Source organism: Ursus americanus, chromosome 21, assembly GCF_024610735.1.
Source record: "Ursus americanus isolate L20-20 chromosome 21, mUrsAme1.1.p, whole genome shotgun sequence".
Lineage (NCBI taxonomy): Eukaryota > Metazoa > Chordata > Mammalia > Carnivora > Ursidae > Ursus > Ursus americanus.
Genome location: NC_142147.1, coordinates 20,750,456 through 20,773,588, shown reverse-complemented (window position 1 = coordinate 20,773,588; position 23,133 = coordinate 20,750,456).

Sequence of the window (23,133 nt, the reverse complement as noted above, 5' to 3'; positions counted from 1 at the left end):
TTATCATGGACACAGAGGCAGTAAAACTCAAACGGACTGTCTTTGATGTCACTCAACAAAGATTTAATACTTTGAGATGCAAAATGTGATGTTATTTAACAACAAATAAAGTACTGAGGTGGCACAATACTTTTCTAATGTATTTTAATTGCAGGGAGAGATTGGGTTTCCCTGAAAGAATTGGACATTGCCATTATCATCCTTCCTGGAAAGAGGCTGGAGGTATGATCAGAGTCAATGAGTAAGGGCATTAGGCTGGAGTGAAGGAAAATCATTTTCATCTCTCTGGTCCTCACTGCATTTGGGACTTGGATCCCTGAGGAGCAGACACGCTCAGGATGGTGCTTATGTAGGAGGCCAGTTGTCCCACTGTCCAGCTCCACATGGTAGCCACAAACAAGGCAAGGCGGCACTCTTGCCCAGACTAGTGCTGTTGGTTGTCGGCACACTGTGGTTAGCAGCATGCCCTCTGAAGTCAGATGGCTAGAGTTAAATTCGGACTTGATTCTTAGCTAGTTGGGCAAATTACTTTGCCTGTGCTTCTGTTTTCTCAGTTAAGAATAATATAGCGTCTGTCTATTCAATGATGGGCTACTGAGGTAATACACATAATTTCTCCTTACTGTGTTCTATTTCCTTTTTTTCTCCTTAGCACATATCATAATCTGTAGGTTTTTATGCTCGTCATTGTTTTTATTTACTCTTTCTCCCTATGGGGATGTAAACTACCCAATTACAGGAATTTTTGACTAATCATTAGTATAACATTTTTTTGTATCATTCATAGTGTACTGTCTGGCCCACAGTAAGTGCTTAATAAATGCTTCTTGACTGAATAAAGAGCTTAGAGGGTGCTCAATCAATGTCAATGGTTATTATCATTGCTCTTTCTTCCCTCTTCTCACCCAGCGTCCAGTAAAGTCTTGTACCTTTGAGCCTGGTCTCTGGTATGTGGTTGAGACACAGTGTCCCTGCTACCTCCACTATGGCTCTCTTCTGCCTGTACCATGGAAAAACCATCAGCAATCACAAGAATCCCATATAGATTTAACTCTGGTATATAAGCCAGCAAAGTCTGGACATTGGTTTTATATAAGGTAAGAGGGAGAAAAGAAAGCTAATGCTACTTTACTTTTTTTCTACTAAGGATGTAGACCTTATCCCAATAGTGTTACAAGGAGGTCAGGTCTATAGTGAATTACTGTCCCTTTATGGAAGACATTTCGTTTCACCCTTGAGACAATAAGATAATAAAAGAATGATAATATTAATAACAACAAAAGTGTGGCTAATATTTATTGTGTACCCTTCTAAGCGCTTCAGATGCATTATCACATTTATTCCCAACAAGGTGGAGTTAGGTAGTGATGTAGTCTTCTACATGAGGAAGCTGAGGCCCAGAGAGGTACATGGACGTACCTGCTGTCACTGAGTGCGGAAGCCACCAAGAGGAAGCACACCACAGGTGTCTGTGGCTCAAAAACAACAGTATTATACTGATTTCAAATCCACATGTGGTTCCAACTTATGGTGGACTTATGGGGGTGACTTACGGGGGTTGGGGGGAAAGCATGTAAATCAATGCTCACAGAACAGTGCTTTAGCACGGGGGTAAGGCGCCCTGGATGGGGGAAACAGAACATGCCTTATAGGAAAATAAGAGTTTTTCTAGAAGTAGTGACATCTCCTAGACATCAGGAGGGAAGCAATGGTATTTCATAGGGCAAGAGTGTGCCCATGGAAGAAGTGAAGAGGATCCATGGCACCAAGATGAGAAAGACAATGCTGCTTCTGGGAGATGCTGACATGGACAACTGGCCTGTCTTGGTTGCTTAAACTTTGGTGTGCACAGAAATCACCTTTGAAGCTACTGAAAACTGCAGTTTACTTGGGCTTACTGAGTCCAGGACAGAGCTCAGGAGTCAGCATTTTAGCAAGTACTCTGAGCACTTCTGATGATAATCCTGTGGATCAAAATTTGGGAAATGTGGCTATTTACCGCTTTTAAGAAAGGATAAAATAAAGAATGTGGTCACATCCCTGTTTTATAAAACCCCTCTCATGGGGCTTGAAGGATGGCCAAGAAGAAAAGAGCTGCAGTAGGGTTAGCTTAGAAGGCTGACCCTAGTAATTCAGGTGTGAGAGGCAAGTGGCCCAATCTGGGAAGGTGGGAGGTGGGAGCTGAGACGTGGGAGATGACACAGAAGCAGGCTCAGAGCTATGGGCAACTTCCCTTGTTGGGATTCCTCAATCAGTAGAGTCATGACCCAATGGCTGGGATAAGAGCAGCATGATGGTCAGTGCCTGCTGGAGGAAAACTCCATGTCAACAACAGGAATGAAACATACCCGGGAACAAAAGGAGGCTGACATGTAAGCATTATATGACTCAATCAGAAATATTCAGAGAAGCAGGAATGTTCACCTTTCATGACATTTTAGCTTTCAAATAACATTTTGGAGTATTTCATAGTCACAGGTATCCTTGATTAACTCAGCAGTAGGCAATGCTAAGGTGTGGCATCACATCATCGTTTTGAGGGATGAAGTGAGTTGTATTTACAGGGAACCTACTATGATACAAAGGAATAGAGGCAAGGGCAAAGATGGCTCAGGTTCAGCATGCCCTTTAGGGTGGGACATATGCAGCAGAATAGCACAACTGATGACACAATCAGGTTCTGGGAGAAGCCCAGGTACAAGTGAAAAATGTCCAGAGGTAGGAGGGATGGCTCCTGTCTAAGACGGTAATCCAGGAGGCAGTGGGCCTCGGAAGAGGGACCTGGTTGTGCATGCAGAAATGAGAAGGCTAAGAGATTTTAGGTTGAGGAAATTGCTTGAGAGCATGACTTAGGGATAGCCAAATGAGGATTGAAAACTCAGGGCATAGAAGCTCATGCAAACTAAAGCTTAGGGTTCACAAATGGGTGAAGGATCAGAAATAAGTATTTATTGAGCACTTACCATGTACTGGCAGTGCTCTAAGTCCTTGACCGTACTGACTCCGAATCTTACCGCAACCCTATGGGGTGGCTCTCAAGCCTGCCAGACAGAAGGGTTGAAGGGCCTTGAATATTGTGCTAATGAGCTGGGATTTACTTCTCAGGCCAGTGATCTCAAACTGCTTGTGCTGCCCTAGTGTTCCATAGAGGTGCCTTGGAAGTGCTCTGAGGCCTGAGGAAGGGAATCCAAGAGCAAATTCCCCCACTTCTCAAGTCTAAAGTAAAATTGATCTGCTTTCATCTGTTTTATTTCCTAGGCTTCTCAGCAAGATTTTTTTAAAAATAAAATGTTACTTACATTTTTTAAAGTTTGCACATCATTTGGAGACATGGAGTAGCATGATAAAGACCGAAGTCATAAACACAAGATTAATCTGGGTGTATAGGCTGAAATAAAGAGGAAAGTCAGCTTAAAAGTTGTTTCAATAGTCCAAGCAAGAGTTAATAGAACCACGCGCTGGAGTAATGGCAGGGGTTATGGTGGAGTGGGGTTGGGATATGCATGGATCTAGAGCTAAGGCACAGGCAGGCTCCGCATGACTTGGAAACTGAGGGGGGAGAATATACAAGGAGGGAGGAGAACTAGAAGGCTCTGATGTAAGCCGAACAAGCAGGGCTCAAGGGATGAGAGGAAGCGCTCAGGTCTGGCTGTAATCAGGTTCTGTCTCATCATACTCGACATCTCTCTGTATAGAGCAGTCAACTTTCCCACTGGGAAGGACTCTGCAGTTATTTTACACCCAGCACGGCAATTCTAATGAAGTAAGACCTTGATAAATCTGTACTGATGTAATTTGACTATCCCATGACATCATCTCAAGTTCAACTTGTAGACAAGGTGGAGACAGAAGGTGCCTTTGCTTTTGATTTGAAATAGATGGAGGGAATGAGACAAGCTTCCAGGCAGCTCTTGGGGCATAGATTTATAAGGTAGAGTGATGCCGCACAGAAAACAATGGTCTTCTCAACTAGGAGGACCCAGTTTCAGATCCTGCCTTGTCCAGTTTCAGATGTACCACTCTGGGAAAGTTTCCTTAACTGTTTAGCATCTGGTTTCGCACTTTTTTAAATGTAAGGGAAATAATATAAGTCTTCTAAAAATGTTGTGATAATTTACGTAATGCTCAGAATACTGTTTGGGTATTTAGTAGGTGCTATGCAAATATGAGCACTCCCCTTTCCCACCAGACCATGTTAAAGAATTATTCTCTCTCATACCCCTGGGTCCAAGGTCACACAGCTCAATCTCCTTAAAGAGTGTTTGTGTATATTGAAGACACTTAGGTAAATTGATGCTAGCATCCATGATATTCTTTAAAGTGGATGCGAAGATGATAAATCCACTAGGCCAAGCCCTGAAAGAGGGTTGCATTCAGCTCAGTACTGGGAAAAAGTAAAACCTTCAATTAGAGATGAGAGACACACCCCCACCACCAAGGGCATGACATTTTATTATAGGTGCCATGTGGGAGGTCAGAAATTTAAGAACTGAGGTCATTTCATAAAGTGCTTTTTTTTTCATAAGCATTTAAGATTATTAGTATACTTCAGATAGGATTTGATTCTTCATTTTTGTTTTTTGAAGGAGAGTATACATACATATAGAATTTGATTTTGAACACACACACACACACACACACACAAATCCAGCTTTTTGATTTAAAAACAGTAACTGTGAAGCACTTGAAGGCGAAGTCAAATACTGAGGATTTAATACCAATGTCATTTGTAATTTGCATAGACTACAAAAGTAATCAATCTTGTATTGTTTTAAGTTCAGTGAGTACACAGCAGTTGATGACTTTGCCCAGGATAATCCTTTTCAAATGTTATTTTCAATTCAAAAGTGCCTGTTGAATAATACTGGATTTCCCAAGTATGACAATGCTTTGCTGCCCACGGAGGGTGGGTCTTCCGTGGAGGTGAAAGAGATGATTCAGAAGCTGGGAGCACCTGGGATACCTGCAGGTGCCGTACATGAATGGTGGAGGGGGCGGGCATCTGCTGAGAGGCCTGTATTTTGGGTTTCTCCAGGCACAGTCAAGGCCTGGCACCAACCCAGAAGGAGGGCAGGTAGGCTGTGAACATGTTCCCTCTGTGGTTTGTTGAAGCTGGCTTGTATCGGCTTGCGAGATTTAATTGTTCTACATTCAGAAATTTGGGGAGCTAGTTGTTGAACTGCTGGTAGACTGAAACAGAACATGACAGGAGTACTTATACCAGTGAAATGGGCAAACTCTACAGTAAGTGGCCAGGTAAGAACCGAAACTGAGTCCTGCCTAAGCACATCCCCTCAGGACCAGCGATCATCTTGAGAAGTGAAGTGTTTGTTTTCTGCAAGATGTCTCAGAATGAACAAAGGAATCCAGGACCATTTTCTGCATGCGCCTCAACTTTCCATTTCTCTTGACTCTTGACAACCGAGGAAAGAAACAGCCCTTCCTTCTTTTGCATCTTGCTTCGGGGGAATGAAACCTGCATCATCAGACTCTGCTTTCCTTTGAAGTGCAGTGAGGTTCTGCATGGCCATTTTGATGAGTTATTTCTACATTTTGACAGATTTTCTCAGAATATGATCTACCTCTGAAGAGCAATAACATCCCAGATGGCATCTTCAATGAGGTATCTGAATGGCCGTTAATTCCGAATCAATATGATTACTCAGAGTGAGTTGTGTGTGTTTGCAGAGAGCGTCTGTGGGTGTTCCCAACAGCAAGCTTGCACGATTGAAAGAGCAGAGATTCTGAGATTCTTTGAGAAGGCAGCTGCAGGGTGGGAAAATGGTTAGCAGGATGGGAAGGGTACAAGGATGTGTTATCTTGTATTGCATGGTACCCATTTAACCCCCAAAGGAATTATTATTTATTCTTTCATTCACTTATTCCTTTTCTTTTGTCCAACAAATATTTTTGAACATTAATGTCACTGTCATGTGCTGAGGAGGGAGTAGTGAAAAAGACAGGTGGTCTCTGCCCCTAGGCGGTGGCCAAATGGGGGAGACAGTTATCCAAGCAATTATTACACTCATAATTATTTAATTTCAACTGTAATAGGTGCTCCAGTGGAGAACTATGGGATGCAACAAGAACAGATAACAGATCCCACTTAGGCTGAGGGGCTCAGGAAGGACTTCTGGAGGAAGTCATATTTAGCACTGATTTGAAGAAGGAGGAGTTGGCCAGATAAAGAGAGAGGGGTAAAGAGTTCCAGAAGGAGGAATATAGGTCAGAAAATTTATAGGCCTGTTCAGGGAGGGAAGAAAGTCAGTGTGGCTGGGGGGCAGCGAGAGAAGAGGAAGAAGCCATAGCAAAAGCCTTGGGGCAGTATTGCAAGGCCTGGGAGGTACTGGTGGGATGTTTACCCTAAGCTAGGAGCGACATGTTGAGGGATTTGTTTTTAAAAGACATCTTGGGCTACTGTGGAAAACCAGCAAGAAGCAGGAGAGGAAAGTGAGAAGATCCTGGATTACTGAACTCATTCTCATCCATTCATTCACCAATTCCTCAGCATTCCTTAACTTCTCTACACTCTGCCCCACTCTACCATCCTAGAACACTCTGTAAGGAAGAGAGTGATGCACAGAAGTACAAACAATAGAGCCATAGGGCATTTTTAGACACAGAACTGGTGATGGTTTACCAGACTCCTGATTTCTTTTTTCTCTACGCTTCATGACACACGGACACAGATTTTCAGCACCTTCCACAGACTGTCCCCTTGTTCGTATGATGTGCTTGGGGGAATTAGTTATACAATTTAAAAAAAATTATTTATGTGAGACAGAGAGAGAGCACCAGCAGGGGGAGGGTAGAGAGAGAGGGGAGAAGCAGACTCTCCACTGAGCAGGGAGCCCAATGCGAGCTTGATCCCAGGACCCTGGGATCATGTTCTGAGCCAAAGGCAGACGCATAACTGACTGAGCCACTCTGGTGCCCCTGCAATTTTTAATAAAGGGATCTAGACTCCTTTCTTCCTCATATGCCCTGCCACTTAAAATATTTCAATTTTGGTTATTGGTGTAGAGAAGCAAAGGGTATCTCCTTACAGAGGAGACAAGTAAATTTTAGCAATCTACACGATGAATGTATTCATTCAACAGTCCTGCATCAGTGCTATCCTTGGGGATCTAAAGATGAAAAGGCTGCTCCCTGTCCCTGGGAGCTCACTGTCTAATGGCCCATTTGATATTGATATGAAATGACATAAATGCAATGATAAAGGGAAACATGGGGTTTGGGGGAGCAGAGAGGAAGAAGCCAGTAACTAGGTCTTAAGAGTCCTTCTGGAAGAACCAATGTCTGTGCTGAAGTTTAATTCAAAAGTAGGAGTTAACCAAGGAAAAAGTGGTGGTTGATAGGGTGAGGGGACCACTGCAGCTCTACGCGAAAATATGGAAGAACAGACCTCTGGTTTCCAGACCCCTATGAAGCACTAGATGAAATGCATTTAACTTGTATCTTCATATTTGCTCTTTCCTTTGAGAGTGTCAGTTTCAAAAGGGTGCAACGTTTTCCTCCATGGATGTACCTTGAGGCAGTGTTCCATGACAGAAAAAGAGCAATATGTGGATCCCACAGAACTTGATTTGATTCCCACTGCCCCCATTAGCCATGCGACCTTGGACAAAGCACTTTAACCTTTTGGCTTCTGTTCCTTCATCCGTGAGGTTGGGCAACAGTGGTCGTGAGTGTTCACTTACATGAGATTCTCTAGGTAAGTTACCAGCAACAAGAAGACACTCAATGGATGTTGAAATGGACTGAGGTCTTTTGATGATCCATAATCCAGCTACTATTTATGTTCTTTTTAAAGATTTATTTATTTTCGAGAGTGTGTGTGTGTGCAAGTGGGGGAGGGGAGAGGGAGTGAGAAACCCAAGTAGGTTCCACACTGAGCGCAGAGACCCACGCAGCGCCTGATCTCATGACCCTAAGATCACCACTTGAGCCTAAACCAAGAGTCAGACACTGAATGGACTGCTCCACCCTGGCACCCCTATGTCAATTTTTAATGTATATTTTCCTTTCATGTTTCTGGCATGTAAACATAGCCTTAGAAGTGATTTAAGCACCAAAATCAACCTTGTGAAAATTGCTTCATCTGTACAATGAAGAACTCTGTTTAGGCGCCCTTCTACTTTTGAAAACCTAAGATTGGATTCAAAGACAACCCTTGTTATAAGTACTGAGCAATGTATAGAACTGTTGAATCACTATATTGTACAACTGATACTAATATAAAACCATAAGTTAACTATACTGGAATTGAAATAAAAAGCTTTAATAATAATAATAATAATAATAATAATAATAATAATAATAAAAGATGATTCTAGTTAATGGAGCCACATCCTACTTCTTTCAGTAGCGGGCTGGATCCCTGTGGTCAGGGGACTCGAGCGATGCATTTACTAGTTATTATTAACTTTTTATTGGGATCTTCAATGTAACATGGGTAATTTCCACTTTTGCCATATATCATTTGAATTTCTATTTTCAATGAAATGAAACTTCAAAAAATTTTCTCTTTCTAAATATTGGATATTGACAGTAAATTGCTTGCAGAAAGGTCACTCCTCTAATTGGTTTTACATAATTAATTTGCAAATATGTTTTATAAACTTGCATTCTGACACTGGTACCCAGAACACAGTTTACTTCATTGTATCCAGGAACTATCAATTTTAAGGTATATCATTATTATAGGTACAACTAAAAAAGAAAAATTGCTTCCAATTAAACTACGACACGGTAATTTCTTATCACTCTGAGTTTTCAAAAAACTCATTGAAAGAGCTCCTTTAGACTTACTTAGACATATGCTTTTGTCACACATAACTCTTGGGCTTTTATTTGAAAAAAGTGAAATTAATTAAGGTATTAATAAGACATCTTCACATTCAAAGTAAAAATTTTCAGGTTCGCTTTTCAATTGAGAACTATTGATACCTAGTCTTCCCTGTACCACGGCCACTGGTGATACAGCATTTCTTGAAAGAGTATGGCGTTATGGCAGTGGGGATTTCCCAAGGTATTGCTCCTCATCCTTCAACTTCTAATACATTTGGATAGGCAGTGACAACTACATCAAGATTTCTGCCTGCCAAGCCAGTAGCATTCTGATTTTAAAGTTAATATGTGAAAGAGAAAAAAAGTAAGTCAAATGTGTCTGAGAATTACTGAAAGACAGTAAAAATATGGTGTAGAATGTACCCGAGACTCATCAACTGGTCTGGAGCTTATTTTGATCAGTAGAAATCTGTATAACTGTGCAAGGAAAAGCCAGAAGTCATATTTTCAACTCCAGAATCAACATTTCAACTTCATGAAGTTAGAAAAGGTCCATCACAACTGTTTTATCGTTTCTGTTAAAATTCCATTCTGAACCCCAAACTCTACAGCATCACTTAATGCTGATCAAATTGCACCTTGGTGACATGCCCAGTGCCATATGACTCTTCCAAGAAAATAGGAACATTCATTTTGCAATAACAGTAACTGCAAGAGTCCATATGATACAAAGGGAAACTTTTTTCCCTCTGATTTTATATTTTATCTCATCAATTTTCCCCTTCTATTTCACTTCGAAAATTGCTGCACAAATCTCTGGTGGAACTATGTGTGTGAGAAAGGCTTTTTACTTACTTTCAGTTCCTACCATTTGTACTTCCCATTATGCACCTGACATACCAGGTAAGTGAAATGACCTGCAGAAGGGGGCCTCCGGGAACACCCCGGGCATCATGTGGCAGCCCCTGAAACTATAGCAACATTACCTTGTGTCTCCCTGATGAGTTATCCATAGGTTTCTTACTAGCAAGCTAACTATATTATAGCTTACTCATCCATTTTCCTATATATTCAGCAAAAATTTATGGACCAGACTCCATACGGTTTCCTGGGATACAGTGGCATAAAGGAAATATCCCTGTCTTCTATGAGTTCAGAGTGTAGCAATAGGATATAAAAGATAATGGAAAAAATTCAAGCAGGCTTTAAGTGCCAAGATCAAGGTAAATGTGGGGTATTATGAGAGTGGTGAAGGCGGCTGGGACACTCAGATAAGAACAAGGGGGCAGAGGAAGTAACATGAAATGAAAGAGCACATATTGGGTTCAAAAAACAGTACAGAGTGGTCCCATGCATGCATCCCCCAGATTCCTCCAAGTGTGGCATCTTACAGAACCACCATGCATTGTCAAACCCGGGAAATTGATATTGGCACAATACAATAACCAGTCTACAGACCTGACTCAAAATTCATCAATTTCTGCATGCACTCATTTTGCCTGTAAAAAAATCCGTGCATTTTAAGCCTGAAAATTTTAGTGGAGCAATTTGCAGAGCATGTGGGAAGAAGAAAAATTCAGAATTCAAGCAAAAGTTGCCTTTTTTCTCCAATACATTTGATAGTTTCCTTCTGTGTCCAGGGAGCAGAGGTGACCTCACTCCAAAGAGTGGCAGAGACAGGAGACAGACAAATCGAGAGCAATCAATCCCAACTTCCATCTGGGTGATATGCCAGTCAGGAGATGAGCCAGCTGTTGAGCATTGCCAATGGCATTCAGCTATATTTATTTCATAATATGTCACTGGTGTCAGCTGACATTGAGTTTTTATTTGAATTTTGATGAAAAAGCTAATGTGGTACAGTGGAAAGGTGCTTGGGTCTTGGGGTCAGACTCACTAGTATCTTCATCCTAACTGCCATGTACCAGCTCTGTAACCATGAACAAATCACCATACCTGAGGGCAGCCTCTTCATCTGTGAAATGGGCATGCAAATAGCACCTCTCCAGAAAGAGGAAAGGTTTTTGGCACAATACTTGGAAATTAGTAGGTGCTCAGTGAATGGGGAATATGATTCTACTTATCATTAACATTCTTCTGTGACTTCCGCATTCTATATCTTCACAATATGACCCAATGTTTACTCTTTTCTTTTAAATTATAGAGTTCCTGTGAGTTTGCAAAATGCTTACACATACATATTTCTTGTTTGTTTCCTCTCAACAATCTTGCAAGACTCTTAAGGATGGCTCGCCTAAGGTTACAAAGGTAGTTAAGAGGCAGGGCCAGATCTAATCTCCAGTCTAATGATCTCAAATGCCGTGTTCTTCCTGCTGTACCCAGCCATCTCCCAGGTGCCAAAGGGGTTGTCAAGATTCTTCTGAGGAAGAAAGATGAAATAGCTCTGGATAATTTAGGGGCAAAGGAGAGAAAGCTTTCAAGTTTATAACATAGCCAAACCTGGAATGTGAGTTTGTCCCTTCAGGGGAGCACCCAGGAGCATCTGACGGTGATATTGAGTTTTGTTTTGGTTTATGTATTTCCTGTGGCATAGAGAGGATATTTTTTGTCCTTTCTCCTGTTCTCTGCCAAGTCATCTGTTTGGTTGCCCATTAACTGAGGATATACAGTCTGTTTCTCTTTTCTACTCTAACCCAGAGTGCTAGAGTGAAAAGGTACCTAGACAATACATCACTCTTTAGTTTCTGTTGAGGACCTGTTGTTTCTGGGGTAATTAGCAAACAGCTTGGCAAATGTTATTGGGTAGAGGACAAATAGGAAACACACATAATTATTTCTCCTAGTTAGAGACCAGAAGCTACATTTGTCCCTTTGGGAAGGGAATATAAAACATCTCCGGTAAGCATATCTTGTCAGGTAGCTGTTCTCCACCAGGGAAAATCTCCACAGCTCCTGGTATAGAAAAACCAAGAAACATAGCTAGTCCATCATCATTATTAGCCTCCACTCTATTCTGTCTTCACTCATAAAAGTGTGTTCTCTCTACCTTATGGTGTCCCCTGGAATTAGAGCCTGGTATGGAATGTGCTCTGGTGTGAGGGGATGGTGTGGGGTTTGGGCAAGGGAGGCAGGTGGACTAGAGTGGTATCCTAGGAATCCTTGATTTCCTGTGTGACCCTGGGTAAGCCTTCCTAATAGCTGATGCTCCTTCTATTCTCATTTACATAATGTGGGTTCCAGTATATCCTTTAAAGTGTTAATGTGAGGACTCAGTAAGACAATGTATATGAAATGCATATAACAATAATCTGGCATATAGTAGGTGTTTGATAAATGTCAACCTCAACTCTTTCTTCCTCTGATGTTTCTGTTCATTCCCTATAGGCAAGCAATAAAAATTATATCTATTATGTCTTAAAGAGCTGATACAATCTTGCCTGATTACCTACTCAACCCATTTTTGTACTTCTCAGGGCCCTAGCCCTCTGAGCAATCATGTTCAAACTCTCCCTGCCTGCTAAGAGCTGGGCTGCCATCTTGGCAGGGCCCTTGGAGCTTCGGCCTGGTCACTATGCCCCAAGCATTTGCCCCTACCCACCACTGGATGGATGGGAGCAATTCTCCAGCTAATTTGCCAGTTACATGGAAGAGTGCTTCCCAAATCACAAGGCTGTTGAGATTAAACTGGTAATTACCACATGCAGATTTCCCAAAGTGTTCACTTGTCTGTATCCAACACTGACTGAGTGGCTGGGATTTTGAGTGGCCTTTGAGCCAGATTTAAATTGTGGCAGATGTGAATAAACATCAAGACTAGGGAGAAGTTATTAATGATGACGTACTCAGCCATGGGATGTGGAGAGTGTCAGCCAGGGCTGCAGACCTTGGAATGCAGGTCCCTTCTTCCTGTGGCTGAAGCCCATTATCCTTCCATACCAAGCACAGACACCCTCCCGTCAAAGCCTTCCTTGAATCCTGTTCCTCAATCCAAGCTAGAGTAATTGCTCCAGATCTATACACTGATAACATCCACAGGGATCTCTGCACCCTGTGACAATTCTTGATGAATGTATGAGTTGTTTACCTCTACCAGACTATTCTGCTCTATGATGCAGAACTATACTGCCACCACACTCCCACCTGGGCCACCTCCTATGAAGAAAGCTGCCTGACTCCTTCAGATGGAGAGTGGATCAGGATCCTTTACTTCCAACAGTCTTCTCCCTGGAACAGCCCCCCATGCACATACACATACACACCCTGTTTCTTGGTTAACATTAGAGTTGGCTACAAACGAGGGGAAACAATAGCAATGGCTGAACCCAAGATACAGCCTTATTTCCTCCCCAAGTGGAAGAAGTATGAAGACTGAGAAGTCCAAAATGTCATGATGGCTCCTTCCTTTGGGGCCATAGAGACCCAGGGTCCTATCTTTCTTCTCTATCATGTCTTCAAAGTTACTTTATGATCCACGATTGGTAATTATACCACAGCTGGCAAGGACAAGGTTCAGGCTGGAAGAAGGAAGACAGGCAAGAAGAGCAAATTGAGGGCATCCCCTAGCTGATGTGGCTCTCTTTAAGACTGAATCAGTCTACATCATTTCTGCATACACCTCTTGGGCCAGAATGTAAGCACATGGCAGCACTTGGATAAAAGGGAGGATGAGAAACATAGCCCCCCCTTTTTTTCCCAAGAAGGCAATGTACCCCACCAAAAAATTGGGATTTTGATATTAAGGAGCTTATAGAGAATGTGCCTTGAGATAGGCAACTAGCAGCCACAGTATCCAGGATAAAAATTTAAAAGAAACAAAAAATAATGCAAATGAAGGGAGCTGTATTTCCCTCCTCTATAAGGATTCAACCCCCTAAAAGCCATTTCTTCTGATAAAGCACAAATCAGATGTCTGTCTCAGACAGAAAGGAAAAGACAGGAAAAAATGATGCCTCTTTGTCAATTTCATGGAAACAGCCCAAAGAAATCAACCAGTGGGAAAAAATTAAGATATTAATATGTATTAATTTACTTCTTGCCCCAGGCACTAGCACATGTTTTATGTTTTTTAATTCCTGCAACATCCCCAAGAGGTAACTACTATTACTTTCATTTTGTATGTGGAGACTCAAGTTCAGAGAGGTTAAGTGACTTGCTCAAGGTTGCAGAGCTAGTGAGGGATGAAGCTGAAATTTAAACTAAGTCCCCTTACAAACAGCTCCTGCTCCCTGTTTAACAGTAACTCTCAACACAAAAGTAGAAGAGGGAAGAGGAGGCATGACAACATCTCTGATTCAAAGAACAAAATGCCCTTGAATTTTGGTTTCAACATTTAGTGTAGAATATTAAATGTTCATAGTTCCTTTCATGTACAGGCATTTGTCTGATAGACATTTTCTGCATACATGAATTGCGAAAATATTTTAAATCTCAACCAAGATGCTCTATACTCATGGTGCAGGGGAGAGAGGATTGCTGAGTGCACAACTTCAAAGTCTGAATGTGAATGGCCTCCTGGCCACTGAACTCATGAGAATTTTGTCTTATGCTAAAGCAATGCTAATGCTTATTGAGATTTGGGCCACACTGGGCTTCTAGGATGGGGGTGACAAGTAAGGGAGACAGCACTGGAGCTGCAGAAGGAAGCTATGAGTGTAATCCTTCAGGGACCAAAGGGGACTTAGAGGACACTGTGGCCAGCCTCCTGCATATGGCAAAATGTTCTTTAATATATCTCATGAGTAATCATCCAGCCCTTGAAAGAAGACTAAGAAAGATAGGGAGCTTGCTGTTTTCTAAGGTAAAGCATTTCATTGACGGACATCTTTTATTTTAAAAATTTTTTTCAAAGATAGATAGATTCATTCATTCATTCATTCATTCATTCATTCATTCATTCATTTATTGAGGGAGAGTGAGAGTGGGGAGAAGCAGAGGGAGAAGGAGAGAATCTCAAGCAGATTCCCTGCTGAGCGCAGAGCCCTATGCAGGGCTCTATCTTATGACCCTGAGATTATGACCTGAGCCAAAATCAAGAGTCAGACGCTTAACTGACTGAGCCACCCAGGAGCCCATGGACATTCTCTTTTAAAATAAAGCCAAAATTCAAACTCCTGAGTTTAATAGCAAATAAGTATTGAGGGTCTTCTGTGCACTGTGCTTTTATACAAATTACCTCCAGTAATCCTAACACTGTACTTATAAGCCTATGAGGGAGGTAGAGATCATCCCTTTTCTTTTGTAACCGAGTTCACCCTCTGGGTGGGTAGGGCTCTCCAGAAACCACACAGCTGGGATGATCAGCCAGGTCATCCAGCTTCAAAGTGGGTGTTCTTTCCTTGCACGGTCAACATGTTTTTGCCCTGGTTTTTGGCAATTGTCCTTAACCTTTGGTCCACACTTCACTGATTCTGTCTGGACAGATGTTAATGGTACCACCATCTCTTCTACACGGGACAGTCTGCAGACCATTCATCAGTTAATTGACTTCTCCAGGATACTGGTCAGCTTTTTCAATGGTTCCCCTGACCATAGCTCCCCAAACTGAGCAGACTCTGCTGGCTGTGGTCAGGATGGGTTGGGGTTTTTGCCCTCCTTGCATTGAAAGCCACACATGTACTTTCTGCTGAGCTTGTCCTTCAGTTGACTTCCATCACAAATGCTTTGGAGAAGCTGGGTCAGGCAAATTAACCCATCACAACATGGATTCAACTGACAAATCCCAGTTACAGGCCCGAACCCCATTGGCCTAGAGCTCAATCTCGTGTGGTTGATAGTGAACACTCAGGATTTCTATGTGCCTTCAGCAGGGCACATTCAATGAGTGAATGGAGGATCCACTTTCAGGATAGCTTGCTCACATGGCTGGTAGGTTGGTGCTGTTAGCCAAGAGCATAGCTGGGACTGTGGGTCGGGGCCAGGGACTCTGGCTTCTCTCAATGTGTGTCTCTCCATGGGCTTTACCTTCATCACATCATGGTGGCTGGATTCCAAGGGAAAGTAACCCTAAAGAACCAGACAGAACTTGCATGGCCTTTCCTAACCAGGCCTGCACCACTTCCATGATACTCCATCAAATGACAGATCATAAAGCTTGACCCAGATTCAAGGGCCAAGGGCATAGACCCCACCTATCAATAAGAGGTGTGTCTAAGAATTTGTGGCCCACAGACCTATCTCAGAAGGCCATTCACTCTAATATATACTTTTGTGTGATCTGGAGCAAGTCATCTTCCTCCTAACCCACCTTTTCCCTCTTTGGGGTGAGAAAAAGAGTAGGATCTGTGAAAAAGTATACTGCAATGCCTGCTACCATCCCTTCTCAGACTTGCAAGCTGGCTTCATCCTGTCTACTGTGTCTTGTTATTATTCATTTCATGGTATCTGAATAAGTCAGTTCATTTGAAAGGATCAGCTCATTCACCCCAGCTTCTCCCAAGTTTTTAATAAAACTTTCAGACAGGTCAGAGCGCTGGGGCACACCATTTGAGGCCTCTTTTCAGACTGGCCAACCAAACCCTTAAGAGGCAGTTACTTGGTCCACTAGGAGTCCTTGTTGGCCTCTTGGAGTTTATATCGTCTTCCTAACTATTCTCTTCCAAATGTGCCATCCTTGAGGACGTAGTGATGAATGAATGAACAGGAAACTAAACAAAGGGAACCCATATGGATAAGCAAATCCAATACTAGTTTTGTGACAATGGATTCAAAATTTTAATTTCAAGATGCACGTTAAGAATTTATTTGATGGGTGGTCATATTAGATGAGTTTAGCTAGGAAGATTTTCCAGAGAAAAAGTTTTGAAAATCCTAAACAAAAACCAAAACCTTTTTTTTAAACAAAAAATCATGTTGGGATTTTTTTTCTCAGCAGTATAATCTGATCCTAAGTCAACCTCACATCAGGCCACCTCGTCTTTACCCCAGCGTAGTGATTACCACAGAGAGCTCCCTCGATAAAACATCTGCAAAAGATCCACTTTCCTTTGTGTCTTGATATCTCGACATTATATCATTTGATACTTGGAGTACTTGAAGTGGTTAGAAATCCTCAAGGAATTATTTTATATATTTGAATAAAACTGTTAATTATTGCATTCTGTTGTGAAGGCATGAACCAGGGAAAAGATAAAAGCATCTTTCAGATTTAATGTCCCAATTAATTAATTTTTACTTATAAAATTGGAGCCTTTGCCAAGGCTTCTGGAAGCATTATAAAAGATTGATGTCATAAAGATAAGAATTTAACTGGGTCAAGACCAGCCATCAGATTATTCTTAATTAGGAATGAATCTCTCTATAATTTCTATAAAATTGGCTGAATAACAGACGACACACTAAATTGCTAATGAAATTCAAGGGGTATACGATTTGAAAAGGGGCTGCTCCTTTTTGCTGATTTTATCAGTGATGCTCTCTGCCCTGATTCATTCAGCAGGTTGTTGTTTATTTTCCAAGTTCAGAAAAATGTCATCTTTAATTATAGATGGTGCCCAGGACATGTATTCCCCTTCGTGCCTACTTTCAGGATTGAATGTAAAGTATTGGCCTGGATAGGAAAACATATGCTTGTGTCAGAAGAGGCATCATTTCAAAAAGGTCACATCTGAAACTTGTTCAGTGAGTCAGCTTGGAACTTGTGGGCTGTGTGCTGTGGTTTTCAAGAATCAGAAAGGTCGGTCCCTCCAGGCAATTCCAGACACTGCTGGGGAAGGTAGCTTTCATTGGGGAAAAGGCAGAGAGTATGTTTGAGAGATTTAATGTATATCATGTCACCACATCATGGGTGAATCCCATAAATGTAATGTTGACAATACAGAATGTAGTATTCCATTATATAGTTCAATAACAGGTAAAACTAGGCTATGGTGATAAATGTAAAAATAGCTCTTCCCACATTAGTGGGAAGAGACATAAGGAAATGTTTTGGATTAATGGAACTGGTGTTTGTCTTGATCTGAGTAGTGGTTAGACACATGTACACACACATAATTAAATATATATATATACGTAAAATATTACATTTGTATATTTCTCTCTATATGATTTATGCATCAATACAATGACACACATATGCAAAGGTATGGTATGACAATAAAAGGTATATATGTCAAGCAACCCTAAATTAGTGGCTTGAGGGATGCCTGGGTGGCTCAGTTGGTTAAGTGTCCAACTCTTGGTATTGGATCAGGTCATGATCTTGCAGCCATGGGATCGAGCCCTATTTTGGGCTCTGCGCTCAGTACGGAGTCTGCTTCAGATTCTCTCTCCCTCCTGCTTGCATGCTCTCTCTCTCTCTCTCTCTCTCTCTCTCTTTCTCTCTCTCTCAAATAAAGAAATAAAATCTTTAAAAAATAAATAGTGGCTTGAATTCCCAATCTTAGAATAAGTATTATCTCTTCTAGGTCCTGTTTGTCATAGTGTGATCCACTAGACTTCCACATCAGAATCAGCTAGAGTATTTGTTAAAAATACAGATTCCCGGACCTACCCTATTCCAACCTACACACACGATCAGTGGAAACGGGACGTCGAAGCAATCTGTCTTTTCAGTAAACCCATACCATCCTCCCATCTCCAGAAAGAAATCCTTGCTGAAGTGTATTTTAAAGGAGTGATCCATGAGCCCCTAACTTTGTATTTCTTGCTAACACTGATGGGCTCATCAGAAGTATCAGCGGATTTCAAGGAGGCTCAGTTCAGAACCAGTATGTAAGGTTGGGATAAGGAGTTATGAATACTTTTACTCAACATATGCCATGAGCCTTTGTTTACACTCTCTTAATTTTCACAACTATGATATGAGACTTAGAGTACTATCATCTGGTATTCAAGCGGTGCTAACTGAGGGTGAACTGGATAAGTTAGTACTCCAAGGTCACACCCAGAAAGGAAGGAGTCACCACGATGTGGCTGACGTCACAGCTCAGAGTTTTAGCCATTTTGCCTCCCAAACGTGTGAAGCATATGGTGTTCCAGGCTTTTGACTGGGAGGGTCCAGGGCAAGACAGGTCTCAAGCTGGAGGACCCATTCTGAGCCTTGGAGGAAGGGTGGGTGGGATTCAGGTGGTTAAGGAGGGGCTAAGACAGACACCAGGATGAGAAGAGGAAGCTGAGTGGCTCAATCCCATAGGAGTCCAGATTCAAAAAAGACAGGATGTGTACTGGATTTTAGAGGGGAAGGAGGAATAATAAACATGGACAGGGAGCCTGGGGCCGGCTGGGGAGCATCTTGACTGCCAAGTTATCGGGTTGCCCTTTTCCTTTGGGCTATAGGGAAAAAAATCAAGGTTCCTGAATAGGGGCCTTAACAGATAACACCAGGTACTAAGGGAGGTCACTCTGAGGGCAGCACTAAGAATGAGCTGATGAGCCACTGCCAGGAATACTCTCGCCTTTTCTCTCCACGCGGCTTTTTTCTCATCCCTATTTTTAAAATCTCTCTCCTTCCTTTTCAGCATCAGGGCCAGACCGTTTTTCAACAATATGGTTAGTCTAATCTTTTGAGAGTGAAAGTTTGTAGTGCTTGACTAAATCCTACTTTACAGAAAGCACATTCAGCTATTCAACTATGGATTGAATTAGTATATACATATCGCATATAATTTTATATCATACATTTCTTTTTACATCACTTACTTTTTTTGATATGGACTCTTAAGGCTATCTATTATTATGTTCAGATACCTAGGTAGGTGAAGTTAGCTCATTTTGCAATATGTAGATGAGTTTACTCATTCATAAATTCATTTTCCTATAAAGTGGCAAATACTATAAAGGGGCAACGGAAAACTAACTTTGATTTGGAGTTAGCTAGGGCACATTTAATTTTGCCAAAGCTTAGGTCAAATTTAGAATATCTTACACTGCTGAATTGCAATGTTGCACCTGAAGAGTGTGACAGGCCACACAGAGCTAGGGTAGGAGAGAGCACATCTCAGAAAGAATTATCTTCCAAGCTAAAGGAGTGACCTATGCAAAATTTGTAATTGTAAAATCTGACCTTATGAATCACATAGCATCATGGCCACTGGGAACATGAGCTTTTGCTTATGCCTGCGTCTGTCCAAATACTTTTTGTTTAAAAAAAAAAACTCTTGGAGCGCCTGGGTGGCGCAGTCGTTAAGCGGCTGCCTTCGGCTCAGGGCGTGATACCAGCATTCTGGGATCGAGCCCCACATCAGGCTCCTCTGCTGGGAGCCTGCTTCTTCCTCTCCCACTCCCCCTGCTTGTGTTCCCTCTCTCGCTGGCTGTCTCTCTCTGTCAAATAAATAAATAAAATCTTAAAAAAAAAAAAAAAACTCTTTCTCAGTGAAATAAGTTTCAGCTTTGCACCATTTTTCTGTTCTTGAGTGTAAATGAAATTTTTGCTCATTTGTAAACAGTACGGGTGGACTTCAGCATGTACCATACACATCTCTACTTTGCCTTGTGTTCACAGCAGCTCTTCATTTCTGGAAATCACCTTCATAAACAATCCAGAAAAATTATACAACGGATCATACCCCACATGTTTATTTCTCATGACCCCATTTCTCCAGGCTGAGGTAAGGGTAACTACAGCTCTAGTCCCATCAGAAAAGTTTACCGAGCCCGCGCTTAGTCATAAGCTTTGTGGGGTGGCAGTGAATAAACACATCTTGAAGAGTGTGCTGGGTGATTTACACGCATATTCTTAGACAGTCACCCAGCAACCCAGCACCTGTGGAAGAAAACGAGGCTCAGACATTGGTGTGACTTGCACAAGGACATAAGGGTAGTCAGGAGGGTCATACGAAGTGTAGAACAGGAAAAGAGAATCAGGTGCTGGTAGTCATTAAGAACCGTGAGACAAAAGTGAGTGAAAACTGAAAAATAAGAGTACCTTCAGGAATAACTGTAACCATTGCCTCTAGGACATACCTGCCGGGTACCAACCAACGAACTAAGTTTGGGGCATGACAAGGAACAAAACAGATTTACTTTCTGCCTTGGTGCAGTTTACAGCCTTGGGGGAAATAGTGCTGAAAAATGGCTGCCAGTTAGTAAATTTTAAAAATTTGATGGTGCCTTTAAGACAGCTCAACAGGAAACAGAACCAGGGGCAACAAGTGTGCTTGCAAAAACTCTGTTGAGTACGACCAGGGGCAGCTCCATTTCTCCTCCCTCTTTGGCCTCAACCTGTCATGGATTTGTCCAGAACTCATATTAGCTTCCACACTTCTACAGAAAAGTTCATCTCCAAGTGCCGGTTAGGCAGCGTCTATATCTCAGTGTGCACTGGCTGCGACATTTGATCTCTGCTCCTTTGAAACTAGCTTTTGCTAAGTCTCTCGCTTTGGTTTGAAGACACTCAGCAGCTGCAGAGCGGCTGGGCTGTAATTCCAGTTCAGTTCTTCAGAATCTGTCAGCCCTGTGCCTTCCGTAGGAGATGGGGCAGGGAGCAAATTTACATTTACACATCTGTCTCTGTTCTAGATACTTTACAAACAACAGCTTTCTCCCATCCTAGTGTCTCCCTCACCAGTGCTGTATATAGTTGTATTTCTTTTAATAAATAGAGAAATAAATGAATAAATAAGCAAAGCTGAGAAAATTACGTTCATGGAAACATTTTTGCATCTTAGAAAAGTAAGAGGTTTGGGTGAACGTGGCCCCAAAGGACTGAAAATAAGTAGTTGCTCAACTATAATTTAGTCCCTCCAGAAAAACAGTTTGGCATTTGACTCAAGAGTAATTTAGCTTTGGGAGCTTCCCAAAGTGGTTTATACCAATGTTGCAGCATTAGTCATTTTAGGAAGATCACTGTGTAATGCCTGCAAGTCTTGCTTTGATACTTGACCTCGAAGACCCCAGACGTTCCAAGTGGAAATAAGTACTTCTACCATCGTACGTGGTCCTTTTGCTTTGATCAGTTGTTGCATTTTATCAGTATGGAGTTTAGAAGCAAAAGGGACAAGACATGTGCAGGGATAGGTAGTGAGCAGGTGTGTTAAGACAGATTCGGCTACAATTCTTTGGGCAGGGAGAGTTAGCTCAAACATCACAAAGGTGATGATGGCCTTTGATTTCTGAGGAACTTGGGTTCAAATCTGTGCACTGAACCTCACTAGCTATGTGATATTAGACAAGCAACTCATTACACACTCTGACTTTTTCAGAATTAGTTCTTTTATCAGTACTAATTGCTCACATCCCCCAGTCCATGTAATCTCCAACCTAGGAGACTGGTTGGCTTAGAGCAAGCAGGATGATCTTGGACAGGTAAGATCCTTTTCTGAAGAAGAACCTCTTCAGATGCTATCTGTCATTCTCCCAAGAAGCACCTTAAGTGAGCATACAAGAAACATGTCAAAAATGAGCACTGGGTTTTACACGCAAACAATGAATCATGGAACACGACATCAAAAACTAAGGATGTACTATGTGGTGACTAACATAATAAAAAATTTTTAAGAAATGAGCACTTGACGAGGAGTCAAGAGACATAATTCCAAATCCCAGCACTGTCACTTGGGGCACAATTTAGGGTAAGTCACCTGACCATCTGGGTCTCAGTGTCATGAAAACAAAAATGGCGGCCGTCAGGGGAGCAGCGTGAAGTCAAAACAAACCTCAAAGTTTTCTCAGCTTCCAGAATACAAACCTCAGCCATTTATTTCTTCAGGAGACTGAGTCTCAGCGTACACGTCCCTCCAGCAAAATAATGAATAAATTCGATATAAATAAATAAATGCCTAAATAAATAAATAAAACGACTATCCCAGACTGACGCATAACGTGCTATTTTTCCACAAAGAATAAATTGGTATCTTGATGCATTGGCATAGCGGGATGTTTTCCGTTCCTTTTATGAAAGAATGGTTTTAAGGAGCATAAGTATATGGTCTTTGTCAAACATGTATGTCTGTATTTTCATTTAAATGTAAATGCAGCAGCGAGTCTTAGGAAATACACATACACAGTCTGAAGCCTTTGCAGAGAAGCACCAGGAACAGTGAGCTTTTCAAATTGAAATTCCTTCTTAAATTATTTTTTAAGTCTCTCAAGATCACCTTGATAATTAATTTCTTTTATATTTTAAACATCCTTTTTTTTCCCCCTGCAAAGAGGGAGAAAGCACCAACATCAGTGAAGAACTCCGACTGTCAAGACGACACAATGTGCTGCTAGCTGGGGAGACATTTGTGCAACTTACAAGGAGATATAAATATATTAGTTTGGGCATTCCTACTTTCAGAGCAAATATTACATTGTCACAAATATCATACCCTCAAGCCAAGGTATGTATTAATGGCTTCATTATTAAAATTTGGTTACTGTTTCAGAACCGTAAATCCATCAGTTATGATAATTTTATAAAATGAAACCACAAATATTAATAAAAGTTTTCAGTCCAGTGGAGCA